Source organism: Castor canadensis, chromosome 18, assembly GCF_047511655.1.
Source record: "Castor canadensis chromosome 18, mCasCan1.hap1v2, whole genome shotgun sequence".
In the NCBI taxonomy this organism is placed as follows: domain Eukaryota; kingdom Metazoa; phylum Chordata; class Mammalia; order Rodentia; family Castoridae; genus Castor; species Castor canadensis.
The window spans coordinates 26,916,431-26,932,633 of NC_133403.1; the positions used below are offsets into that span (position 1 = coordinate 26,916,431).

The 16,203-nt window shown below is 54.7% G+C and overlaps 1 long non-coding RNA gene and 5 other non-coding genes across 6 annotated transcripts in view; 5 read left to right on the plus strand and 1 right to left on the minus strand.

Annotated features, from left to right (window-relative positions):
• Positions 1-16,203, minus strand: part of LOC141418921 (uncharacterized) — a 518,407-nt gene that overhangs the window by 212,126 nt on the left and 290,078 nt on the right. The window lies entirely within an intron of this gene.
• On the plus strand, positions 1,215-1,333 carry LOC141418946 (5S ribosomal RNA). The gene has a single exon (XR_012443623.1). It is a non-coding gene; the product is annotated as a 5S ribosomal RNA (ribosomal RNA).
• On the plus strand, positions 4,546-4,664 carry LOC141418947 (5S ribosomal RNA). The gene has a single exon (XR_012443624.1). It is a non-coding gene; the product is annotated as a 5S ribosomal RNA (ribosomal RNA).
• LOC141418948 (5S ribosomal RNA) lies at positions 7,876-7,994 on the plus strand. Its single transcript, XR_012443625.1, has one exon. It is a non-coding gene; the product is annotated as a 5S ribosomal RNA (ribosomal RNA).
• LOC141418949 (5S ribosomal RNA) lies at positions 11,205-11,323 on the plus strand. The gene has a single exon (XR_012443626.1). It is a non-coding gene; the product is annotated as a 5S ribosomal RNA (ribosomal RNA).
• LOC141418950 (5S ribosomal RNA) lies at positions 14,535-14,653 on the plus strand. Its single transcript, XR_012443627.1, has one exon. It is a non-coding gene; the product is annotated as a 5S ribosomal RNA (ribosomal RNA).

Genomic DNA, 16,203 nt, shown 5'->3' on the forward strand with positions numbered 1-16,203 from the left:
GTTTCTTTTTTTTTTGTTTGTTTAATGGGCTTGATTGTAAATGTCCCAGGAGGATCAGAAGTGCAATTCCAAATACGTAAAAGAGCCATGGTAAAAATTCTGACGGACAACTTAGCAACTAAGAGAAGAGTATGTCAGTACCATCAGCATTTGATCACAGCGTTTCTGTAAATTTTGTAGTTTAGAGGGCCCGACAGCCTTGGAAAATGCAGATATGCTCACTATCTAGGAACGAATGACAGCATGACAGCTCTCTAGAGGTTATCCACACATATCAGTGGTTATCCTGAGAGTAAAACCTCAGAGTGCCCATTCATTGAGGGGTCAGTGTCAGTGACCCCAAATAGCCTCATCACAGGCACATGTAGGCTCCTAACTGTATTAGAATCATGTAAGACAACAGTTGTTTCACCATAGGGATGAAGCCATCTAGAAGATTTTCTATAAACCAACTCTTAATGAATTTTCATTTCGTCATGATCGTCATCTCAGTGGCCGAAACCCTGAGAAAAATTAGAAGGGAACAGAAGTAAATACTTCTGAGGACAAAGTGTAGAGTTTAGGAAGCCTGAGGGTTGACAGGATAGGATTTCTTAGGACGTTGAGTAGGGATGGGAGGAGATGTTTTTTTCTTTCCCTTGTCTCCACGATTTCGGTGGTGAAAGGGGCCTCTGAGCTGGAAATGTTCCCGATTGAGCCCCGCAGCCCCAGGCCCAGAGTGTGGAGGAGGGCGCAGCGGGTCGGCTAAGGGCGCGGCTGCCGTTTTGCAGAGGGCTGGAGGGGCAGTGGGGCTTTGTGGACGAGGAGGACCGGAAAGGTCCCCAAGACGTCCGTCGGGAGCCACGCGCCCAAGGGTCGGCTCCCGCAGGCGAGGGAGGAGGGCGGCCAGAACTGTGCACCCCCCCCACACCCCCGCCTTAGCCAAGGCAGTGACACATCCCCAGAGGAACAAGAGCCCGAGAGCACTGAGCAATGTTCCCCTGAGAAAACTCGATCCTGGTCCGGGCACCGGGACACCTCGGGAAGAAAGCCAGCGAGTGGCCACCTGGGCGAGACCGGCTGCCCCAGCAGGCGTCCGGGGCCCCTGGCCGCTTGGCCAGAGGCCGCCAGCCCCCACCCCGCAGCCCCCACCCGCAGCCGTGCCAGGGGAGCAGTGTGGAGACGCAGGCCGCGCCCACCTCACGCTCTTGGGGCTCCAGGAGGCGGCAGCTGGCGTCTACGGCCATACCACCCTGAACGCGCCCGATCTCGTCTGATCTCGGAAGCTAAGCAGGGTCGGGCCTGGTTAGTACTTGGATGGGAGACCGCCTGGGAATACCGGGTGCTGTAGGCTTTTGCTCGTCCCTCCCTCGCTGCTCCTTTTGGCCTCCGGGACCTCACCGCCCCGACCCAGCGCCACCACCACCGGCGACCCCTTCCCCGCCACCCCGCCAGACCCACGCCTCCCACCTCACAGACACGCCCCCGAATCCTCTCCTCTCCCCTCCCCACACTCTCGTGGGGCGCGCGCCCGCTCACTGGGCACCAGCCGGGTGGGTCCCAGGCCACGTTGGGGACCGCTCCCCAACTGTCCTCAGAAAGCCAGCAGGAGTAGAAAACGTTCAGGCGGACGGTGAGGGAAGTGCGAAAGCCCTGAGAAAGCGGGTCTGCAGCCCAGCGGGCCCCAGACTGGGACGCGCCACACCCTGGCTCGCCACAAGGTGGTGCACTGGGCCCAGGGCAAGACGCCAGGGGACAGGGAGGCAGGCCACCTCAGTCGGGTGCTGCTCCGTCGCTCGACCCAACACAGGTCAGCGTGTGCATGACCTCTCCGTGGGGCCCCAACTCCCACGGCGGTGCCTGCAGTCACGGGGACAGCGGGCGCAGGGCCTGAGCTCACGGTGAGGGGAGTATGCTTAGAATGCAAAATTCAAACACACCCGGGAATACATTGGCAAGGAAGAAGTCCCAGAAAGAGTTGCAACCCTGACATTGAGGGCGCGTTTCCTTTTGCTTGGTCCTGTACCCTGCTTGAGTGTGAGTGGTGATGAATTGCTGCCCGTTTCGGATCGTTTGGTGGCAATGTAGTTTGTACCTTTCTCTGCAATGTGTGAAGTCTTTCTTTGTGTAATAGGCTGTATTGGCAAGTGTCTCTACCTTTCAGTGTTTATCCAAAGTCAATCCAAGGCTGTGGTCCACGAGTCTAAGAACAAACCCTGTGTTTTATGTCCAAAACTAAAAACACCACTTTTAAGTATGCTAGGACGGGTCCGGAGCAGGTAGAAATAGGGACTTCTTCCCGAGTAGTGTACAACGCCGTGGCCACTCATAGAAGTTTGTGCCTAGAGGGCTTTCATGTTCGATAGACACGCATCCATCATAACCACTTTTTTGTTTTATTTATTTGTTTATTTGTTTATTTATGTATTTACGTATTTACGTATTGATTTTTGTGGTACCAGTGCTTGAATTCAGGCCGTACACCTTGCCCCGCTCCACCAGCCCTTTTCGTGTGAGGGTTTTAAAGGGTTGACTCTCCAGGGTCCCCGAAGCCCACACTGCCTAAATTACCTGTGATAGAAAGAAAGGCAGGGGCAGTGCCTGAGACCACAAGGACTTTTCCCCTTATCGCTTCCTGATTGCTTGCAAGTGCTGGCTGTCTACCACCACAAGGACACTTCTCTTTACCTCTCCCTGGCTGCGTACCCCGGAAAACCTCCTCACCCCTAGTCCCCGCCCGCCCCCCCCCCCCCGGCGAGGCTTGCATCCCAGGCTGTCCAGAGTGCAGGACGCCCCTCACCACGGCAAAATAAAGCGTGCTCTCGTCTGTAGAGGTCTCGGTCTCCTTTTCCTCGAGGCATCCTCTTTTCTAACATTTGGCTTTTTCTAACAGGTCTCATGGAACGACTTGCTTGGGCGGGCCTGGAAACGTGATCCACCTGAGTAGCTAAGGTTTCAGGCGTGAGCAAGCAGCACCCAGCAAGAACCAAGGTGTTGAGAGGTCTGGCATGAGGGACTCCATTTCAACTTGGAAGGCCTTTCACCCTCATCTCTAGAAACTGTTTGTCTCTGAGCTGTTTCCTCGGAGGGTTTTTGGATTGGTCGTTTTCATCTTTCGACGTGAGGATTAGTTTTTTTTCTCTAAGTGTCTTATGTGTGTGGGGGGGTCGAGCAACAAACAGGTCAGGTGGGAGTCAGTGTCAGCTGGACCCTTTGGCCAAATTTAAACAACAAACAGGCTTGGAAGGACTCCCTTTTTAGCTAGTGGCCTCTAAACCATGACAAAGAAAACAGAATCTAAAGCTGACTTGTGTGAGGGACATGTACCTGTCTGTTACAGTCTTTTTTCATTGTTTCTTTTTTTTTTGTTTGTTTAATGGGCTTGATTGTAAATGTCCCAGGAGGATCAGAAGTGCAATTCCAAATACGTAAAAGAGCCATGGTAAAAATTCTGACGGACAACTTAGCAACTAAGAGAAGAGTATGTCAGTACCATCAGCATTTGATCACAGCGTTTCTGTAAATTTTGTAGTTTAGAGGGCCCGACAGCCTTGGAAAATGCAGATATGCTCACTATCTAGGAACGAATGACAGCATGACAGCTCTCTAGAGGTTATCCACACATATCAGTGGTTATCCTGAGAGTAAAACCTCAGAGTGCCCATTCATTGAGGGGTCAGTGTCAGTGACCCCAAATAGCCTCATCACAGGCACATGTAGGCTCCTAACTGTATTAGAATCATGTAAGACAACAGTTGTTTCACCATAGGGATGAAGCCATCTAGAAGATTTTCTATAAACCAACTCTTAATGAATTTTCATTTCGTCATGATCGTCATCTCAGTGGCCGAAACCCTGAGAAAAATTAGAAGGGAACAGAAGTAAATACTTCTGAGGACAAAGTGTAGAGTTTAGGAAGCCTGAGGGTTGACAGGATAGGATTTCTTAGGACGTTGAGTAGGGATGGGAGGAGATGTTTTTTTCTTTCCCTTGTCTCCACGATTTCGGTGGTGAAAGGGGCCTCTGAGCTGGAAATGTTCCCGATTGAGCCCCGCAGCCCCAGGCCCAGAGTGTGGAGGAGGGCGCAGCGGGTCGGCTAAGGGCGCGGCTGCCGTTTTGCAGAGGGCTGGAGGGGCAGTGGGGCTTTGTGGACGAGGAGGACCGGAAAGGTCCCCAAGACGTCCGTCGGGAGCCACGCGCCCAAGGGTCGGCTCCCGCAGGCGAGGGAGGAGGGCGGCCAGAACTGTGCACCCCCCCCACACCCCCGCCTTAGCCAAGGCAGTGACACATCCCCAGAGGAACAAGAGCCCGAGAGCACTGAGCAATGTTCCCCTGAGAAAACTCGATCCTGGTCCGGGCACCGGGACACCTCGGGAAGAAAGCCAGCGAGTGGCCACCTGGGCGAGACCGGCTGCCCCAGCAGGCGTCCGGGGCCCCTGGCTGCTTGGCCAGAGGCCGCCAGCCCCCACCCCGCAGCCCCCACCCGCAGCCGTGCCAGGGGAGCAGTGTGGAGACGCAGGCCGCGCCCACCTCACGCTCTTGGGGCTCCAGGAGGCGGCAGCTGGCGTCTACGGCCATACCACCCTGAACGCGCCCGATCTCGTCTGATCTCGGAAGCTAAGCAGGGTCGGGCCTGGTTAGTACTTGGATGGGAGACCGCCTGGGAATACCGGGTGCTGTAGGCTTTTGCTCGTCCCTCCCTCGCTGCTCCTTTTGGCCTCCGGGACCTCACCGCCCCGACCCAGCGCCACCACCACCGGCGACCCCTTCCCCGCCACCCCGCCAGACCCACGCCTCCCACCTCACAGACACGCCCCCGAATCCTCTCCTCTCCCCTCCCCACACTCTCGTGGGGCGCGCGCCCGCTCACTGGGCACCAGCCGGGTGGGTCCCAGGCCACGTTGGGGACCGCTCCCCAACTGTCCTCAGAAAGCCAGCAGGAGTAGAAAACGTTCAGGCGGACGGTGAGGGAAGTGCGAAAGCCCTGAGAAAGCGGGTCTGCAGCCCAGCGGGCCCCAGACTGGGACGCGCCACACCCTGGCTCGCCACAAGGTGGTGCACTGGGCCCAGGGCAAGACGCCAGGGGACAGGGAGGCAGGCCACCTCAGTCGGGTGCTGCTCCGTCGCTCGACCCAACACAGGTCAGCGTGTGCATGACCTCTCCGTGGGGCCCCAACTCCCACGGCGGTGCCTGCAGTCACGGGGACAGCGGGCGCAGGGCCTGAGCTCACGGTGAGGGGAGTATGCTTAGAATGCAAAATTCAAACACACCCGGGAATACATTGGCAAGGAGAAGTCCCAGAAAGAGTTGCAACCCTGACATTGAGGGCGCGTTTCCTTTTGCTTGGTCCTGTACCCTGCTTGAGTGTGAGTGGTGATGAATTGCTGCCCGTTTCGGATCGTTTGGTGGCAATGTAGTTTGTACCTTTCTCTGCAATGTGTGAAGTCTTTCTTTGTGTAATAGGCTGTATTGGCAAGTGTCTCTACCTTTCAGTGTTTATCCAAAGTCAATCCAAGGCTGTGGTCCACGAGTCTAAGAACAAACCCTGTGTTTTATGTCCAAAACTAAAAACACCACTTTTAAGTATGCTAGGACGGGTCCGGAGCAGGTAGAAATAGGGACTTCTTCCCGAGTAGTGTACAACGCCGTGGCCACTCATAGAAGTTTGTGCCTAGAGGGCTTTCATGTTCGATAGACACGCATCCATCATAACCACTTTTTTGTTTTATTTATTTGTTTATTTGTTTATTTATGTATTTACGTATTTACGTATTGATTTTTGTGGTACCAGTGCTTGAATTCAGGCCGTACACCTTGCCCCGCTCCACCAGCCCTTTTCGTGTGAGGGTTTTAAAGGGTTGACTCTCCAGGGTCCCCGAAGCCCACACTGCCTAAATTACCTGTGATAGAAAGAAAGGCAGGGGCAGTGCCTGAGACCACAAGGACTTTTCCCCTTATCGCTTCCTGATTGCTTGCAAGTGCTGGCTGTCTACCACCACAAGGACACTTCTCTTTACCTCTCCCTGGCTGCGTACCCCGGAAAACCTCCTCACCCCTAGTCCCCGCCCCCCCCCCCCCCCCCGGCGAGGCTTGCATCCCAGGCTGTCCAGAGTGCAGGACGCCCCTCACCACGGCAAAATAAAGCGTGCTCTCGTCTGTAGAGGTCTCGGTCTCCTTTTCCTCGAGGCATCCTCTTTTCTAACATTTGGCTTTTTCTAACAGGTCTCATGGAACGACTTGCTTGGGCGGGCCTGGAAACGTGATCCACCTGAGTAGCTAAGGTTTCAGGCGTGAGCAAGCAGCACCCAGCAAGAACCAAGGTGTTGAGAGGTCTGGCATGAGGGACTCCATTTCAACTTGGAAGGCCTTTCACCCTCATCTCTAGAAACTGTTTGTCTCTGAGCTGTTTCCTCGGAGGGTTTTTGGATTGGTCGTTTTCATCTTTCGACGTGAGGATTAGTTTTTTTTCTCTAAGTGTCTTATGTGTGTGGGGGGGTCGAGCAACAAACAGGTCAGGTGGGAGTCAGTGTCAGCTGGACCCTTTGGCCAAATTTAAACAACAAACAGGCTTGGAAGGACTCCCTTTTTAGCTAGTGGCCTCTAAACCATGACAAAGAAAACAGAATCTAAAGCTGACTTGTGTGAGGGACATGTACCTGTCTGTTACAGTCTTTTTTCATTGTTTCTTTTTTTTTTGTTTGTTTAATGGGCTTGATTGTAAATGTCCCAGGAGGATCAGAAGTGCAATTCCAAATACGTAAAAGAGCCATGGTAAAAATTCTGACGGACAACTTAGCAACTAAGAGAAGAGTATGTCAGTACCATCAGCATTTGATCACAGCGTTTCTGTAAATTTTGTAGTTTAGAGGGCCCGACAGCCTTGGAAAATGCAGATATGCTCACTATCTAGGAACGAATGACAGCATGACAGCTCTCTAGAGGTTATCCACACATATCAGTGGTTATCCTGAGAGTAAAACCTCAGAGTGCCCATTCATTGAGGGGTCAGTGTCAGTGACCCCAAATAGCCTCATCACAGGCACATGTAGGCTCCTAACTGTATTAGAATCATGTAAGACAACAGTTGTTTCACCATAGGGATGAAGCCATCTAGAAGATTTTCTATAAACCAACTCTTAATGAATTTTCATTTCGTCATGATCGTCATCTCAGTGGCCGAAACCCTGAGAAAAATTAGAAGGGAACAGAAGTAAATACTTCTGAGGACAAAGTGTAGAGTTTAGGAAGCCTGAGGGTTGACAGGATAGGATTTCTTAGGACGTTGAGTAGGGATGGGAGGAGATGTTTTTTTCTTTCCCTTGTCTCCACGATTTCGGTGGTGAAAGGGGCCTCTGAGCTGGAAATGTTCCCGATTGAGCCCCGCAGCCCCAGGCCCAGAGTGTGGAGGAGGGCGCAGCGGGTCGGCTAAGGGCGCGGCTGCCGTTTTGCAGAGGGCTGGAGGGGCAGTGGGGCTTTGTGGACGAGGAGGACCGGAAAGGTCCCCAAGACGTCCGTCGGGAGCCACGCGCCCAAGGGTCGGCTCCCGCAGGCGAGGGAGGAGGGCGGCCAGAACTGTGCACCCCCCCCACACCCCCGCCTTAGCCAAGGCAGTGACACATCCCCAGAGGAACAAGAGCCCGAGAGCACTGAGCAATGTTCCCCTGAGAAAACTCGATCCTGGTCCGGGCACCGGGACACCTCGGGAAGAAAGCCAGCGAGTGGCCACCTGGGCGAGACCGGCTGCCCCAGCAGGCGTCCGGGGCCCCTGGCCGCTTGGCCAGAGGCCGCCAGCCCCCACCCCGCAGCCCCCACCCGCAGCCGTGCCAGGGGAGCAGTGTGGAGACGCAGGCCGCGCCCACCTCACGCTCTTGGGGCTCCAGGAGGCGGCAGCTGGCGTCTACGGCCATACCACCCTGAACGCGCCCGATCTCGTCTGATCTCGGAAGCTAAGCAGGGTCGGGCCTGGTTAGTACTTGGATGGGAGACCGCCTGGGAATACCGGGTGCTGTAGGCTTTTGCTCGTCCCTCCCTCGCTGCTCCTTTTGGCCTCCGGGACCTCACCGCCCCGACCCAGCGCCACCACCACCGGCGACCCCTTCCCCGCCACCCCGCCAGACCCACGCCTCCCACCTCACAGACACGCCCCCGAATCCTCTCCTCTCCCCTCCCCACACTCTCGTGGGGCGCGCGCCCGCTCACTGGGCACCAGCCGGGTGGGTCCCAGGCCACGTTGGGGACCGCTCCCCAACTGTCCTCAGAAAGCCAGCAGGAGTAGAAAACGTTCAGGCGGACGGTGAGGGAAGTGCGAAAGCCCTGAGAAAGCGGGTCTGCAGCCCAGCGGGCCCCAGACTGGGACGCGCCACACCCTGGCTCGCCACAAGGTGGTGCACTGGGCCCAGGGCAAGACGCCAGGGGACAGGGAGGCAGGCCACCTCAGTCGGGTGCTGCTCCGTCGCTCGACCCAACACAGGTCAGCGTGTGCATGACCTCTCCGTGGGGCCCCAACTCCCACGGCGGTGCCTGCAGTCACGGGGACAGCGGGCGCAGGGCCTGAGCTCACGGTGAGGGGAGTATGCTTAGAATGCAAAATTCAAACACACCCGGGAATACATTGGCAAGGAGAAGTCCCAGAAAGAGTTGCAACCCTGACATTGAGGGCGCGTTTCCTTTTGCTTGGTCCTGTACCCTGCTTGAGTGTGAGTGGTGATGAATTGCTGCCCGTTTCGGATCGTTTGGTGGCAATGTAGTTTGTACCTTTCTCTGCAATGTGTGAAGTCTTTCTTTGTGTAATAGGCTGTATTGGCAAGTGTCTCTACCTTTCAGTGTTTATCCAAAGTCAATCCAAGGCTGTGGTCCACGAGTCTAAGAACAAACCCTGTGTTTTATGTCCAAAACTAAAAACACCACTTTTAAGTATGCTAGGACGGGTCCGGAGCAGGTAGAAATAGGGACTTCTTCCCGAGTAGTGTACAACGCCGTGGCCACTCATAGAAGTTTGTGCCTAGAGGGCTTTCATGTTCGATAGACACGCATCCATCATAACCACTTTTTTGTTTTATTTATTTGTTTATTTGTTTATTTATGTATTTACGTATTTACGTATTGATTTTTGTGGTACCAGTGCTTGAATTCAGGCCGTACACCTTGCCCCGCTCCACCAGCCCTTTTCGTGTGAGGGTTTTAAAGGGTTGACTCTCCAGGGTCCCCGAAGCCCACACTGCCTAAATTACCTGTGATAGAAAGAAAGGCAGGGGCAGTGCCTGAGACCACAAGGACTTTTCCCCTTATCGCTTCCTGATTGCTTGCAAGTGCTGGCTGTCTACCACCACAAGGACACTTCTCTTTACCTCTCCCTGGCTGCGTACCCCGGAAAACCTCCTCACCCCTAGTCCCCGCCCCCCCCCCCCCCCCGGCGAGGCTTGCATCCCAGGCTGTCCAGAGTGCAGGACGCCCCTCACCACGGCAAAATAAAGCGTGCTCTCGTCTGTAGAGGTCTCGGTCTCCTTTTCCTCGAGGCATCCTCTTTTCTAACATTTGGCTTTTTCTAACAGGTCTCATGGAACGACTTGCTTGGGCGGGCCTGGAAACGTGATCCACCTGAGTAGCTAAGGTTTCAGGCGTGAGCAAGCAGCACCCAGCAAGAACCAAGGTGTTGAGAGGTCTGGCATGAGGGACTCCATTTCAACTTGGAAGGCCTTTCACCCTCATCTCTAGAAACTGTTTGTCTCTGAGCTGTTTCCTCGGAGGGTTTTTGGATTGGTCGTTTTCATCTTTCGACGTGAGGATTAGTTTTTTTTCTCTAAGTGTCTTATGTGTGTGGGGGGGTCGAGCAACAAACAGGTCAGGTGGGAGTCAGTGTCAGCTGGACCCTTTGGCCAAATTTAAACAACAAACAGGCTTGGAAGGACTCCCTTTTTAGCTAGTGGCCTCTAAACCATGACAAAGAAAACAGAATCTAAAGCTGACTTGTGTGAGGGACATGTACCTGTCTGTTACAGTCTTTTTTCATTGTTTCTTTTTTTTTTGTTTGTTTAATGGGCTTGATTGTAAATGTCCCAGGAGGATCAGAAGTGCAATTCCAAATACGTAAAAGAGCCATGGTAAAAATTCTGACGGACAACTTAGCAACTAAGAGAAGAGTATGTCAGTACCATCAGCATTTGATCACAGCGTTTCTGTAAATTTTGTAGTTTAGAGGGCCCGACAGCCTTGGAAAATGCAGATATGCTCACTATCTAGGAACGAATGACAGCATGACAGCTCTCTAGAGGTTATCCACACATATCAGTGGTTATCCTGAGAGTAAAACCTCAGAGTGCCCATTCATTGAGGGGTCAGTGTCAGTGACCCCAAATAGCCTCATCACAGGCACATGTAGGCTCCTAACTGTATTAGAATCATGTAAGACAACAGTTGTTTCACCATAGGGATGAAGCCATCTAGAAGATTTTCTATAAACCAACTCTTAATGAATTTTCATTTCGTCATGATCGTCATCTCAGTGGCCGAAACCCTGAGAAAAATTAGAAGGGAACAGAAGTAAATACTTCTGAGGACAAAGTGTAGAGTTTAGGAAGCCTGAGGGTTGACAGGATAGGATTTCTTAGGACGTTGAGTAGGGATGGGAGGAGATGTTTTTTTCTTTCCCTTGTCTCCACGATTTCGGTGGTGAAAGGGGCCTCTGAGCTGGAAATGTTCCCGATTGAGCCCCGCAGCCCCAGGCCCAGAGTGTGGAGGAGGGCGCAGCGGGTCGGCTAAGGGCGCGGCTGCCGTTTTGCAGAGGGCTGGAGGGGCAGTGGGGCTTTGTGGACGAGGAGGACCGGAAAGGTCCCCAAGACGTCCGTCGGGAGCCACGCGCCCAAGGGTCGGCTCCCGCAGGCGAGGGAGGAGGGCGGCCAGAACTGTGCACCCCCCCCACACCCCCGCCTTAGCCAAGGCAGTGACACATCCCCAGAGGAACAAGAGCCCGAGAGCACTGAGCAATGTTCCCCTGAGAAAACTCGATCCTGGTCCGGGCACCGGGACACCTCGGGAAGAAAGCCAGCGAGTGGCCACCTGGGCGAGACCGGCTGCCCCAGCAGGCGTCCGGGGCCCCTGGCCGCTTGGCCAGAGGCCGCCAGCCCCCACCCCGCAGCCCCCACCCGCAGCCGTGCCAGGGGAGCAGTGTGGAGACGCAGGCCGCGCCCACCTCACGCTCTTGGGGCTCCAGGAGGCGGCAGCTGGCGTCTACGGCCATACCACCCTGAACGCGCCCGATCTCGTCTGATCTCGGAAGCTAAGCAGGGTCGGGCCTGGTTAGTACTTGGATGGGAGACCGCCTGGGAATACCGGGTGCTGTAGGCTTTTGCTCGTCCCTCCCTCGCTGCTCCTTTTGGCCTCCGGGACCTCACCGCCCCGACCCAGCGCCACCACCACCGGCGACCCCTTCCCCGCCACCCCGCCAGACCCACGCCTCCCACCTCACAGACACGCCCCCGAATCCTCTCCTCTCCCCTCCCCACACTCTCGTGGGGCGCGCGCCCGCTCACTGGGCACCAGCCGGGTGGGTCCCAGGCCACGTTGGGGACCGCTCCCCAACTGTCCTCAGAAAGCCAGCAGGAGTAGAAAACGTTCAGGCGGACGGTGAGGGAAGTGCGAAAGCCCTGAGAAAGCGGGTCTGCAGCCCAGCGGGCCCCAGACTGGGACGCGCCACACCCTGGCTCGCCACAAGGTGGTGCACTGGGCCCAGGGCAAGACGCCAGGGGACAGGGAGGCAGGCCACCTCAGTCGGGTGCTGCTCCGTCGCTCGACCCAACACAGGTCAGCGTGTGCATGACCTCTCCGTGGGGCCCCAACTCCCACGGCGGTGCCTGCAGTCACGGGGACAGCGGGCGCAGGGCCTGAGCTCACGGTGAGGGGAGTATGCTTAGAATGCAAAATTCAAACACACCCGGGAATACATTGGCAAGGAGAAGTCCCAGAAAGAGTTGCAACCCTGACATTGAGGGCGCGTTTCCTTTTGCTTGGTCCTGTACCCTGCTTGAGTGTGAGTGGTGATGAATTGCTGCCCGTTTCGGATCGTTTGGTGGCAATGTAGTTTGTACCTTTCTCTGCAATGTGTGAAGTCTTTCTTTGTGTAATAGGCTGTATTGGCAAGTGTCTCTACCTTTCAGTGTTTATCCAAAGTCAATCCAAGGCTGTGGTCCACGAGTCTAAGAACAAACCCTGTGTTTTATGTCCAAAACTAAAAACACCACTTTTAAGTATGCTAGGACGGGTCCGGAGCAGGTAGAAATAGGGACTTCTTCCCGAGTAGTGTACAACGCCGTGGCCACTCATAGAAGTTTGTGCCTAGAGGGCTTTCATGTTCGATAGACACGCATCCATCATAACCACTTTTTTGTTTTATTTATTTGTTTATTTGTTTATTTATGTATTTACGTATTTACGTATTGATTTTTGTGGTACCAGTGCTTGAATTCAGGCCGTACACCTTGCCCCGCTCCACCAGCCCTTTTCGTGTGAGGGTTTTAAAGGGTTGACTCTCCAGGGTCCCCGAAGCCCACACTGCCTAAATTACCTGTGATAGAAAGAAAGGCAGGGGCAGTGCCTGAGACCACAAGGACTTTTCCCCTTATCGCTTCCTGATTGCTTGCAAGTGCTGGCTGTCTACCACCACAAGGACACTTCTCTTTACCTCTCCCTGGCTGCGTACCCCGGAAAACCTCCTCACCCCTAGTCCCCGCCCCCCCCCCCCCCCCCGGCGAGGCTTGCATCCCAGGCTGTCCAGAGTGCAGGACGCCCCTCACCACGGCAAAATAAAGCGTGCTCTCGTCTGTAGAGGTCTCGGTCTCCTTTTCCTCGAGGCATCCTCTTTTCTAACATTTGGCTTTTTCTAACAGGTCTCATGGAACGACTTGCTTGGGCGGGCCTGGAAACGTGATCCACCTGAGTAGCTAAGGTTTCAGGCGTGAGCAAGCAGCACCCAGCAAGAACCAAGGTGTTGAGAGGTCTGGCATGAGGGACTCCATTTCAACTTGGAAGGCCTTTCACCCTCATCTCTAGAAACTGTTTGTCTCTGAGCTGTTTCCTCGGAGGGTTTTTGGATTGGTCGTTTTCATCTTTCGACGTGAGGATTAGTTTTTTTTCTCTAAGTGTCTTATGTGTGTGGGGGGGTCGAGCAACAAACAGGTCAGGTGGGAGTCAGTGTCAGCTGGACCCTTTGGCCAAATTTAAACAACAAACAGGCTTGGAAGGACTCCCTTTTTAGCTAGTGGCCTCTAAACCATGACAAAGAAAACAGAATCTAAAGCTGACTTGTGTGAGGGACATGTACCTGTCTGTTACAGTCTTTTTTCATTGTTTCTTTTTTTTTTGTTTGTTTAATGGGCTTGATTGTAAATGTCCCAGGAGGATCAGAAGTGCAATTCCAAATACGTAAAAGAGCCATGGTAAAAATTCTGACGGACAACTTAGCAACTAAGAGAAGAGTATGTCAGTACCATCAGCATTTGATCACAGCGTTTCTGTAAATTTTGTAGTTTAGAGGGCCCGACAGCCTTGGAAAATGCAGATATGCTCACTATCTAGGAACGAATGACAGCATGACAGCTCTCTAGAGGTTATCCACACATATCAGTGGTTATCCTGAGAGTAAAACCTCAGAGTGCCCATTCATTGAGGGGTCAGTGTCAGTGACCCCAAATAGCCTCATCACAGGCACATGTAGGCTCCTAACTGTATTAGAATCATGTAAGACAACAGTTGTTTCACCATAGGGATGAAGCCATCTAGAAGATTTTCTATAAACCAACTCTTAATGAATTTTCATTTCGTCATGATCGTCATCTCAGTGGCCGAAACCCTGAGAAAAATTAGAAGGGAACAGAAGTAAATACTTCTGAGGACAAAGTGTAGAGTTTAGGAAGCCTGAGGGTTGACAGGATAGGATTTCTTAGGACGTTGAGTAGGGATGGGAGGAGATGTTTTTTTCTTTCCCTTGTCTCCACGATTTCGGTGGTGAAAGGGGCCTCTGAGCTGGAAATGTTCCCGATTGAGCCCCGCAGCCCCAGGCCCAGAGTGTGGAGGAGGGCGCAGCGGGTCGGCTAAGGGCGCGGCTGCCGTTTTGCAGAGGGCTGGAGGGGCAGTGGGGCTTTGTGGACGAGGAGGACCGGAAAGGTCCCCAAGACGTCCGTCGGGAGCCACGCGCCCAAGGGTCGGCTCCCGCAGGCGAGGGAGGAGGGCGGCCAGAACTGTGCACCCCCCCCACACCCCCGCCTTAGCCAAGGCAGTGACACATCCCCAGAGGAACAAGAGCCCGAGAGCACTGAGCAATGTTCCCCTGAGAAAACTCGATCCTGGTCCGGGCACCGGGACACCTCGGGAAGAAAGCCAGCGAGTGGCCACCTGGGCGAGACCGGCTGCCCCAGCAGGCGTCCGGGGCCCCTGGCCGCTTGGCCAGAGGCCGCCAGCCCCCACCCCGCAGCCCCCACCCGCAGCCGTGCCAGGGGAGCAGTGTGGAGACGCAGGCCGCGCCCACCTCACGCTCTTGGGGCTCCAGGAGGCGGCAGCTGGCGTCTACGGCCATACCACCCTGAACGCGCCCGATCTCGTCTGATCTCGGAAGCTAAGCAGGGTCGGGCCTGGTTAGTACTTGGATGGGAGACCGCCTGGGAATACCGGGTGCTGTAGGCTTTTGCTCGTCCCTCCCTCGCTGCTCCTTTTGGCCTCCGGGACCTCACCGCCCCGACCCAGCGCCACCACCACCGGCGACCCCTTCCCCGCCACCCCGCCAGACCCACGCCTCCCACCTCACAGACACGCCCCCGAATCCTCTCCTCTCCCCTCCCCACACTCTCGTGGGGCGCGCGCCCGCTCACTGGGCACCAGCCGGGTGGGTCCCAGGCCACGTTGGGGACCGCTCCCCAACTGTCCTCAGAAAGCCAGCAGGAGTAGAAAACGTTCAGGCGGACGGTGAGGGAAGTGCGAAAGCCCTGAGAAAGCGGGTCTGCAGCCCAGCGGGCCCCAGACTGGGACGCGCCACACCCTGGCTCGCCACAAGGTGGTGCACTGGGCCCAGGGCAAGACGCCAGGGGACAGGGAGGCAGGCCACCTCAGTCGGGTGCTGCTCCGTCGCTCGACCCAACACAGGTCAGCGTGTGCATGACCTCTCCGTGGGGCCCCAACTCCCACGGCGGTGCCTGCAGTCACGGGGACAGCGGGCGCAGGGCCTGAGCTCACGGTGAGGGGAGTATGCTTAGAATGCAAAATTCAAACACACCCGGGAATACATTGGCAAGGAGAAGTCCCAGAAAGAGTTGCAACCCTGACATTGAGGGCGCGTTTCCTTTTGCTTGGTCCTGTACCCTGCTTGAGTGTGAGTGGTGATGAATTGCTGCCCGTTTCGGATCGTTTGGTGGCAATGTAGTTTGTACCTTTCTCTGCAATGTGTGAAGTCTTTCTTTGTGTAATAGGCTGTATTGGCAAGTGTCTCTACCTTTCAGTGTTTATCCAAAGTCAATCCAAGGCTGTGGTCCACGAGTCTAAGAACAAACCCTGTGTTTTATGTCCAAAACTAAAAACACCACTTTTAAGTATGCTAGGACGGGTCCGGAGCAGGTAGAAATAGGGACTTCTTCCCGAGTAGTGTACAACGCCGTGGCCACTCATAGAAGTTTGTGCCTAGAGGGCTTTCATGTTCGATAGACACGCATCCATCATAACCACTTTTTTGTTTTATTTATTTGTTTATTTGTTTATTTATGTATTTACGTATTTACGTATTGATTTTTGTGGTACCAGTGCTTGAATTCAGGCCGTACACCTTGCCCCGCTCCACCAGCCCTTTTCGTGTGAGGGTTTTAAAGGGTTGACTCTCCAGGGTCCCCGAAGCCCACACTGCCTAAATTACCTGTGATAGAAAGAAAGGCAGGGGCAGTGCCTGAGACCACAAGGACTTTTCCCCTTATCGCTTCCTGATTGCTTGCAAGTGCTGGCTGTCTACCACCACAAGGACACTTCTCTTTACCTCTCCCTGGCTGCGTACCCCGGAAAACCTCCTCACCCCTAGTCCCCGCCCCCCCCCCCCCCCGGCGAGGCTTGCATCCCAGGCTGTCCAGAGTGCAGGACGCCCCTCACCACGGCAAAATAAAGCGTGCTCTCGTCTGTAGAGGTCTCGGTCTCCTTTTCCTCGAGGCATCCTCTTTTCTAACATTTGGCTTTTTCTAACAGGTCTCATGGAACGA